This window comes from Xenopus laevis, chromosome 6S, assembly GCF_017654675.1.
Source record: "Xenopus laevis strain J_2021 chromosome 6S, Xenopus_laevis_v10.1, whole genome shotgun sequence".
NCBI classification, from domain to species: domain Eukaryota; kingdom Metazoa; phylum Chordata; class Amphibia; order Anura; family Pipidae; genus Xenopus; species Xenopus laevis.
The window spans coordinates 20957727-20967016 of NC_054382.1; positions in this window are offsets into that span (position 1 = coordinate 20957727).

Genomic DNA, 9290 nt, shown 5'->3' on the forward strand with positions numbered 1-9290 from the left:
AGGGTTCTGATTCAGTTTGGGATTTGGCCAAATCTTCTTTGGGAGATTCCCAAAAAAAGTGGAATCAGTGCATGCCTCGTTATTGTATTCCATTATACCTTCCATTGCTATATTATACATTGCTGTATACTGTATAAACCCAAAGCAAAGCTGCAACTTCAGAAAGTTATTAAGAATACATTTTATCACAATTTGTATTGAATTTCCAAACTGAAACCTCAATGGCTGACTTCTGCTTTAATTTATAGAAGAAAGGAGACCCAGCAGCCTCTTCAAAAATATGTTTTATTGCAGATGCTTTTTATTCCAGTCTAGACAGCACTTGTGTTTATTGAATGTGCTCAGCGGAAAACAAAATAAATTATCTCTGCTATAAAGGAATAATAAGCTGCTCTCATTGTTCAATAGATTTAAGTTGTTACAGGTAGTTTTTTGAATATGTCGTTGACTTAATGTGGGATCGGTAACAGAGTAATTTAGAATGATAGCTTCTTACTTATTCTGCTGAAACTCGGCAGGTGCCTACAGATATCCTATCACTAATGTGCTTTCCATAAACATATTATTGGATTTCATGGGATTAAACTATAAGCTCTTCTTAAGTACAAAAGTCTTTTTTTTAACCTTAGTAACTGGTATCCTTGGGCTCTGCTGAACATAAACTGATTTTAGACAGACAGATAAATATCGACTTCTTCATATACTGTAACAATAAGCCCTATTTATAAAATAAAAATAGGAAAATTGGTTAAAATTGGAAAATGTCCTTCTTTGGCAGAAATGATTAATTTCTGTGTATTTTCATTGCAATTCTGTTTTGATTTTATCTTCTTTAAAATCAATTTTGACAAATCATACTAACATTTCTTAATTTACAGATAGCAGTGCAGTGTACAAATTTCAAAATACAGATGAAGGTTGCCATATTTTTATTTACATTGCACCTTGACCTCATCTTGTTCAAAAAAATCTGGGTCAAAAACTGACAGGTGGCAACCAATGTTGCCTTCTTGGCTATGTGTGCAAAAAAAAAAGCTTTGGCGTGCACATTTTAAAAACTGTGAATAAATGCTCATAATAAATGCAAATGTTGCATTTTCACACAAATTGTGAACAACACAGGTGTGCGCTGATCTCAAAATTTGTGGGGTGCATGTACAGAGCTTAGAGGGAACATTGGTGGCAACCCTAGCTATCTTGCACCTGACAGCAGTCTTCAAATACCTTGAATGTGTGCGTTTACAAGCTCTAAAAAAACCTCAAAATACTCAGATTGTTTAAATAGTTGTCAATTTTGCCTAGGACAGCTTTCACTGACTTCTACATGACCATTCAATGTTTTAGATGCTGCTGTTTTACATTCAAGTTTTTTTAATAAATGCTTGATTTTCCCTCAAATCGTTAAAGTTTGAGTGTTAATCGTGTAATTATGCCCTATGAGTTATCAACAATCAATTATTTTCACATTATATTCATTATTAATGAATTCATTAATAATTCCTGTATAAGCATCATTCTTGCCTATTCTTCTCCAGTGACCTTAGTACTTTATAGGGATGTACCGAATCCAGGATTCGGTTCGGGAGTCGCCTTTTTTTACCAGGATTCGGATTGGCTCAATTCTTCTGCCAGGACGAACCGAATCGGAATCCTAATTTGCATATGTAAATTAGGGGCGGGGAGGGAAATTGGGTGAATTTTTGTCACAAAACAGAAGCAACATTTTTTTTCCACTTCCCACCCCTAATTTGCATATGCAAATTAGGATTGGGATACATTTCAGCATTCGGCCTAATCTTTCGTGAAGGATTCGGGGGTTCAGCCAAATCCAAAATAGTGGATTCGGTGCATCCCTAGTAATTTAGTAGCTTGTGTTAAAAAAAAACTGACATCACATCTTTTCCACTGTACAATTTCTAGCGTTTTTAAATCATAACACCACTTTCTGGGTGGGGATAGAAATAGGCATCAAGATTGTTTTGGGCAATAGTCCAATGAACCTTGAGAAACAGCTTACAAAGCATGGATATAATAATAAGATATACAGTATATGTGTGCCAGAAAGGCTGCAGTGACAGAAGTGTTTAGTTTAGTAAGGTGCCATTTTTTGTGTTTTTTTTCTGACACAGGTTGGAATCACCATCTATGGCACTAGAACAAACAGATGCCTCAAGTAGTCAATAAGCATCAGTGGGGCTACAAAACATGAAGTTTCCGAGAGATCTGCAAACACACAGGTCATTGACAGAACAGCCAGATCCTAGATGTACTGTATATTCTGTTAGAAGTTACCGCAGGTTAGCGCAGCACAGGATATATTGCTGCTAGAAAAATATACATTAATAATAACCTCAGACTTATAAAGAGCAAAAAAAAATAAGAAATACAACAGCAGTGAGCATAGTGTGACAGAAATCATGTATAAATTAGGCATGGTATATGTATTTATTTAAATTCTGCTCTGTAATGGAAAGTGAAAAGGAGTTGTTTGTATATTGAAATGCAATTATAGTTGCCACCTTTTGCAAACTGATGTGTATCCTATTATGTTATTGCACAAAAGAGTCTTGAGTCTGTATTAAAAATAGTGACCCTTTGGATACAGGTTTAGATAGAGGCCTTTTAGCCTGGAATTCCCTCCCCCCTGGTCCCTGGTTAAAACCATCCTTGGACATAGCCTTATCAGACAGGACAGAAGTGACAATGACTAACTTCAGGTAATGAGTGTTAAGTTTATTATTATTATTTATTTTTTTTTGTCTCTGTGAGATATGCCTTCTCTTTCTCTACACAAACAAGTGTGACCGGTTTGACTACTGTATAACATTGTGTATAGATTGTACCAATACAATTGCTGTATGTTAAAAAAAAATAAAAATAGTGACCCTGTAATAATTAAAATCCCAGTTGGCTGCTGTCCCCTGCCTGGCTTCGGGTCCACTACCTGTTTTCTTTGCTCCTGTCCTCCTGTTCACACCTGGTACCCGACTTCTGCTGCTGCGATTTCCCTGGTTCTGACCTCCGGCCTGTTACTCAACCTTGTTCGTCTGCTGCTTGTCATTGGCCTCAGCCTGCATTTTGGACTTCGCCTGTCTGTCACCAGCCCTGACCATTTTGCCTCTTTCAGGACTTTGCCCTTCTCCACTGTTAGCCTCATCACAGGCCAGTATTTGGGACTCCTGTCTGTTTGATTATTTTCTAATTTGTTATTAAATCAAACCTTGTCCTGCTTTACCATGGCTTCTGCTAATTCTCCATCCATTCAAGGGTGTTTCCGGGGTTACTCTGCAAATAGGCTCCTGTCCTGTGGTCACTCACCAGTGACTAAACCTGACCTAGAAAGTGCTGTTACAGGAGAACTACCCAATCTTGACTACTCCTTATTCACGGGTCCCTGCATCCCTGACTTTGCAAAGGGCATCACAACCCCTGGGGCCCTTCCTTACTGGGACCTAAGTCTCAGGCTCCCAGCAACATCTACTCCCTCCTGAAGTGGAAGGAAAAAGAGGAAGATCCATCCTCTAACCAACACTATACTGAGGTGATGCAAGAAGCAGTCATCAGCCTCTGTGCCATTGCCAAAAAAATGCACACCTTTTTGTTGTATCAAAAGTGGTTTATTAAGCCCAGAAGGGCAACGTTTCCGACCCCTCCGGGCCCTTTATCAAGCCATGGGCAACTTTTAGTTAAAGCATGCAGGCCAAAGGCTTCTAGCACCCAAGACAAGCCCCCTGTCAATGGTCTTGCATAAGGTAGCAGAGATATGGGCATAGAGCTATAGAGCTCTCATAGATGTGTCCAAGGTATGTGCCTTTTCTGTCTACCCCTAGTTCCAGCCTTACAGCATGGGAAATCTTTTATACACCATCCTACTGCAGTCATGAACATCATTTTGGAGATCCTGGGCTTAATACCTGGTAAAAGACACATGGCTAGTACTGGGTCCCTTGGCACCCATATAGTCATATAATAATGACAAATAATCATGATGTGAATTGAAGTGGCTCATTGTATAGGACAAAGCTTCCTATCTGGATCCTGGTGAGAACTGTCTATCAGAAACTGTAGGGAGCCCTATCATAGCTTGTTGAGACAGTCAATTAATCTGTGTACATTATTGGCATTCACATTCTCTTATGATACCTGTTACTATGCAACATTAGCCAAATAATTCCCATAGTGGCAAACAACTGCCTGTAGTTTTAGGCCTTTCAGTTTCTGTGCTTTTTACCAGAGAAGAGACACACCTGGGCACAATGGCAGTGCACTGAAAATGATGTACTACATATAGAATTTAACATATAATTTAACAGTACCTTAGGTAGACCTGCAGTAGGTTAAAATTCCTTTTAACTTGACGGTGGCTACACTTTTCCATTTTGTATGTTGCTTCTATATAATTGTAAACTTGTTTGTTGCAAATCAAAGACAAGCAAAAACAAACACTTTCCAGCATTAATTAAATTACGTTATATAATGTAAACAGTATTCTACAAAAAGAACATGGATTTGGGTCTCTACATATGACTGCTAATTAGCATGTCATTAAGGATTAGATGCATTTTTACTTACACAGCCTTTCGTCCCCACATTGATCAGCGAAGTCGCTGATTATCCAGCGGAACAAAAGATTCTTCACTGCACTGAATTCCATTGAGTTGATTGGGTCGAACAAAAGCAATGACATGATGAACAGCCAAAGGGAGAAATAATACATAGACATTAGGAGACACATTTACTAAGCTCCAGTGAAGGATTCGATTGAAAACAAATTTGAATTTTTTGGGTACTTCGACCAACGAATAGGCTACTACGACCTTCGACTTCGATTCGAACTAAAAATCGTTCGACTATTCGACCATTCCATAGTCGAAGTACTGTCTCTTTAAAAAATACTTCGACTACATACTTTGCCAGTTTAAACCTACCGAGGTTCAATGTTAGCCTATGGAGACCTTCACCGGCACTTTTCTAAGTTTTTTATGATCGAATAAAAATCCTTTGATTGATCGATTAAAATCGTTCGAATCATTTGATTCGAACGATTTTTATTTGATTGTTCGACTGAAGTATTTGCGCTACAATCCTTCAAATTTGATATTCGAATTCGAAGGATTTTACTTTGAGGGATTATTAACACTCGAAATTCGACCCTTGATAAATCTGCCCGTAAATATCTGGCACTAATGGAGGGATTAAAAATGACATAGGTTGAAGAATGATAAAAAATATCCCTGTGTGTGGGGAATAAAAAGTATGGCTGTCCGACAACCAGTAGTTAGTGTCAGGCTCATAATTCTTTTCATAACAAACACAGGTTGAATTATGCTGTAGCCTCAGTAAAATGGTAAATAATAAATACATTTCCTCTTTGTGCAGGTGCACCCTGGGCAATATTTAACGTTGCTCTTTTATGGCACATTGCATGATGCCGTTGTGATATGGTTTATGGTGAGCAGGCGACATTCTCTCAATGATAGTCTGTGCCTGGCAGGGAGATCTGATAATGACCCAAAGACAAACAGCAGGGTTTAAATTGAAAGAAGGACCATGACTTAAATTAATTATCTGTTTTGTGTTCAGGAAAGAAATGGTGTGTTGTACTGTGGGATTATTGACTACACAGACAAGAAGTGTATTATTTGGTTTAAATTGAAGAGAGACAAATGTGCTGCTAAACAAGTTCTTTAGCCTTAAACAGAAGAATTCAGCCGCCTGATCATCTATAACAACTCAAATAAACATTAGAATGACATTAAGAAAGCAAGGGGTTGTTACAAAGAACATTAGGTATTCATAGAATAAAAATGTATCGGAGGATGGCTCCTCACAGTCAGGTACCAGGCCAAAAGTTTTTTATGTGCACAAAGTGGTATGTGTATTGTATGCGCTCCAGGATGTTGTGCCTCCGCCCAATTTATGTCACAAACCCCACCCCCTGATGTCATGGACCTGCCCACTCATGGACCCACCTCCTCCCTGGATGGTAAGAACATAGCCAAAAGATGGCACCCCTAGTTATTTTTAACTTTTTATTTTTTAAAAGTTTTTATATAAAAAAAATTCACAATTTTTTTTGTGATTTTTGCATTCAGAGTTTAGTAAATAATCCCCCAACTGTTTTATGAATTTTCCAGACTTTGGTGCAGGCCAAATACATGAAGGTAGTGCAGAAGTCTCAGATGCCGGATTTTCGGATTCTGACTTTTTCCATCCTCTGGGTATAATAAATCTTGAAAAAATCATGGTTTTTTTTCCACAAAAAAAATGCATTTTATAGTAAAAAAAAACCCTAGAATTTTTCGACTTTTTGGCATTTGGACTTTAATAAATAACCCCCTAAGATGTATTTTAGCATAGTTGAACAAATAGGCAGCTCAATGTAGCTAGAGCATACCAACAAAATGACAATGATTTGGTGGCTTCATGCAGAAAAGGTTGTTTGTTTATGAATAACAATATATTGTTTGACTGGCATCATAATTTGCATTTCTTTCATTAAAATGCTTATAGTATACCTAAGGGATAAAGGGTACATTTATGAAAGGATAATTTGTATGTTCAAGACCAACATTATCCAGACAACAGCGGTCAGGAGCCGCTCATCCCTTTGCAATGCTCTGTCTTGATAATTACTTAAGACAAGGTCAGGCAGAACTTCCAATGTGAATGTCAAAAAGCGGAGAATAAAAAGAACTCTTGTAAATTATATATCAAATCAAGTTACAAACGCTCAGTAATATTGTAAAAGAAAAGTTTTTATCAGTTGTTTTAAAGATAAGGAAAAAAGTATAAAAGTGAGTTTATCAATGGCTACCCCACCACCACTGAAAGTGGATAGTAAGGGGCAGATTTATCAAGTGAAAATTCAAATTAAAAAAATTCTAATTTCAAGATATTTTTTGTGTACTTCGACTAGGGAATAGTCCAAATTCGATTTGAATTTGAAAAAAATTCAAAATTTCAAATATTGAAATTTATCATGTACTGTCTTTTTAAAAATTCGACTTCAACTATTTGCCATCTAAAACCTACTGAATTGCTTTTTTTAGCCTATGGGGGACCGCCTAGAACCTATTTGGAGTGAATTGGTGGACTTTGAAAAATTCTATCGAATGCGATGTTATTTCTATTCATACAATTCGAATGAAAACGGACCTATTCACCCAAACAAAAAACTTAGAGGCATATTTATCAAGGGTCGAATTTTGAATTGAAAAAACTTTGAAGTTCGAATTCAAAACGACCAACCAAAATTAAATTGAAGGTTTTTTTTGGTCAAATAGGTCCATTTTGATAGAATATATCCGTATTTGGCCGAATTCTAATCGTACAAATCTAATTAATAGCGCATTCAGTTGAATTTGATTCAAAGTTTTTCCCCAAAAAGTCAACCAATTGAAGCCAAATGGGTTCTAGGAGGTCCCCCATAGGCCAAAACAGCAATTCGGCAGGTTTTAGATGGCAAATTTGAATTTTTAAAGAGGCAGTACATGATAAATTTTGAATTTTTGAATTTTTTTTCAATTTTTGATTATTCCATAGTCGAGGTACACAAAAATAACTAAAAATTTGGGTTTTTTTCATTTGAAAATTCACCTCGACCTTTGATAAATCTGCCCCTTAGATTTTTTTGATGAATTTTGATTGGTCTTTTTTAATTCGAATTTCGAAGTTATGGGAGTTAAAAAAAACTAAACAAAATTCGACCCTTGATAAATCTGCCCCTAAATGTGGACAATTTTAAAAAGAAGAGTTTGATACTGAAACACGGACAATAGAATTTGGACAGAAAGGCTCATAGTCTACAAGACACCAAAACAGGTAGAGAGATGAATCTGAGATCATGGACATCCCTACAGTAAAGAGGAGTGGGTGGCAGATCACAAACATTTTAGCCAATTCTGTGGGACCTGATGGATCTTAAGTTTCTAAAAAAAAACAAAAACCTTTTCCAGTGGAATTTTTGCACATTATATTGTTTCTATCCATTAAATGGCACTCAAGATTTGGGTAGTTTTCAATGTGCCAAATATCAATGCCCAGGCAACATTTCTTGTCCATGCAGGGCCTACCAGATTTTTAAAAAAAAAATACAGCTACTTATTAGTGCCAAATTTACCAAGCATGCCAGCATGAGTATTTGTCTATTGCTGCCCATGAACAGAGCACTTGTATCTGGGGCAATAGCTATTCACTGCACTTTGACTTTGGAGAGAGGCTTGGACAGTTCTGCAGAAATCTCCTAGGGAAAAAGTAGAAAAGCACAAAAAATTTCTGTAATTAGAGCATTAAAGGGGTAGCAGGGGTAAAGGAGTGAACAGTTCTCAGACCTTTTTTTCAAACTGGTGTTGTAAAGCTCCCAAATCACGAAAGGTGATATCAATATTGTACAATAACTTCTTTGTTCTGAAGGACGCCCAACAAGTCTCATATACTCAAATATGGCAAGAGGACATAGGCTGTCAAATAGATTTGGAGGACTGGGAAGTAATCTGGTCTAATATAAAGAAATCTTCAAGGAATGTTTCACTTCTAAAAACAAACTATAAGGTTATACTCCGATGGTACCTAGTCCCCGCACGTATAGCACAATTTATACATTCGGCCAATAATAGATGTTTTAGAGGTTGTAACCACAAGGGCACTATGTATCTTATCTGGTGGCTATGTCCTCTTGTCCAAAGATTTTGGATCAGAATATATAATAAGATTTATTCCATTTTTAATATACCCATTCCAAAGCACCCTTGCACGGCTCTATTATGTAAAAAACCTGACACATTGACATCAAACCAATTCCAATTATTCCTGTTAATAGTGGCAGCTAGTGATGGGTGAATTTATTCGCCAGGCGCGAATTGGCCTGCAAAAATTCGCCCGAAAAAATTCGCCGGCGTCAAAAAAAATTTCACAGGCGTCGAAAAAAAACGGACGCTGGCGTAAAAAACGGCGTTTCGCGAATTTTTCGGCAAAACGGCGCAAATTCGCCCATCACTAGTGACAGCTGCAAAACAAACAATCGCAAAGGCTTGGAAGACCAAACATATCTCTATTGAGGACACTAAAGGTAAAATCGACTGGATAATGGTCCAAGAGAAGATGTCCAGCATATTATTGGGTTCTCACCAAAAATATCTACTAGTTTGGACCCCTTGGATCGAATATAGATTTGGTACAAACGATCCAATTACCTTTTTAAGCATTTAAACCATTGCCACTCTCATATGTCACTTGTAACAGCTTTAATAGGATTTTCTAGACTTGTCTGCTAGTTAAATGGTTAATTT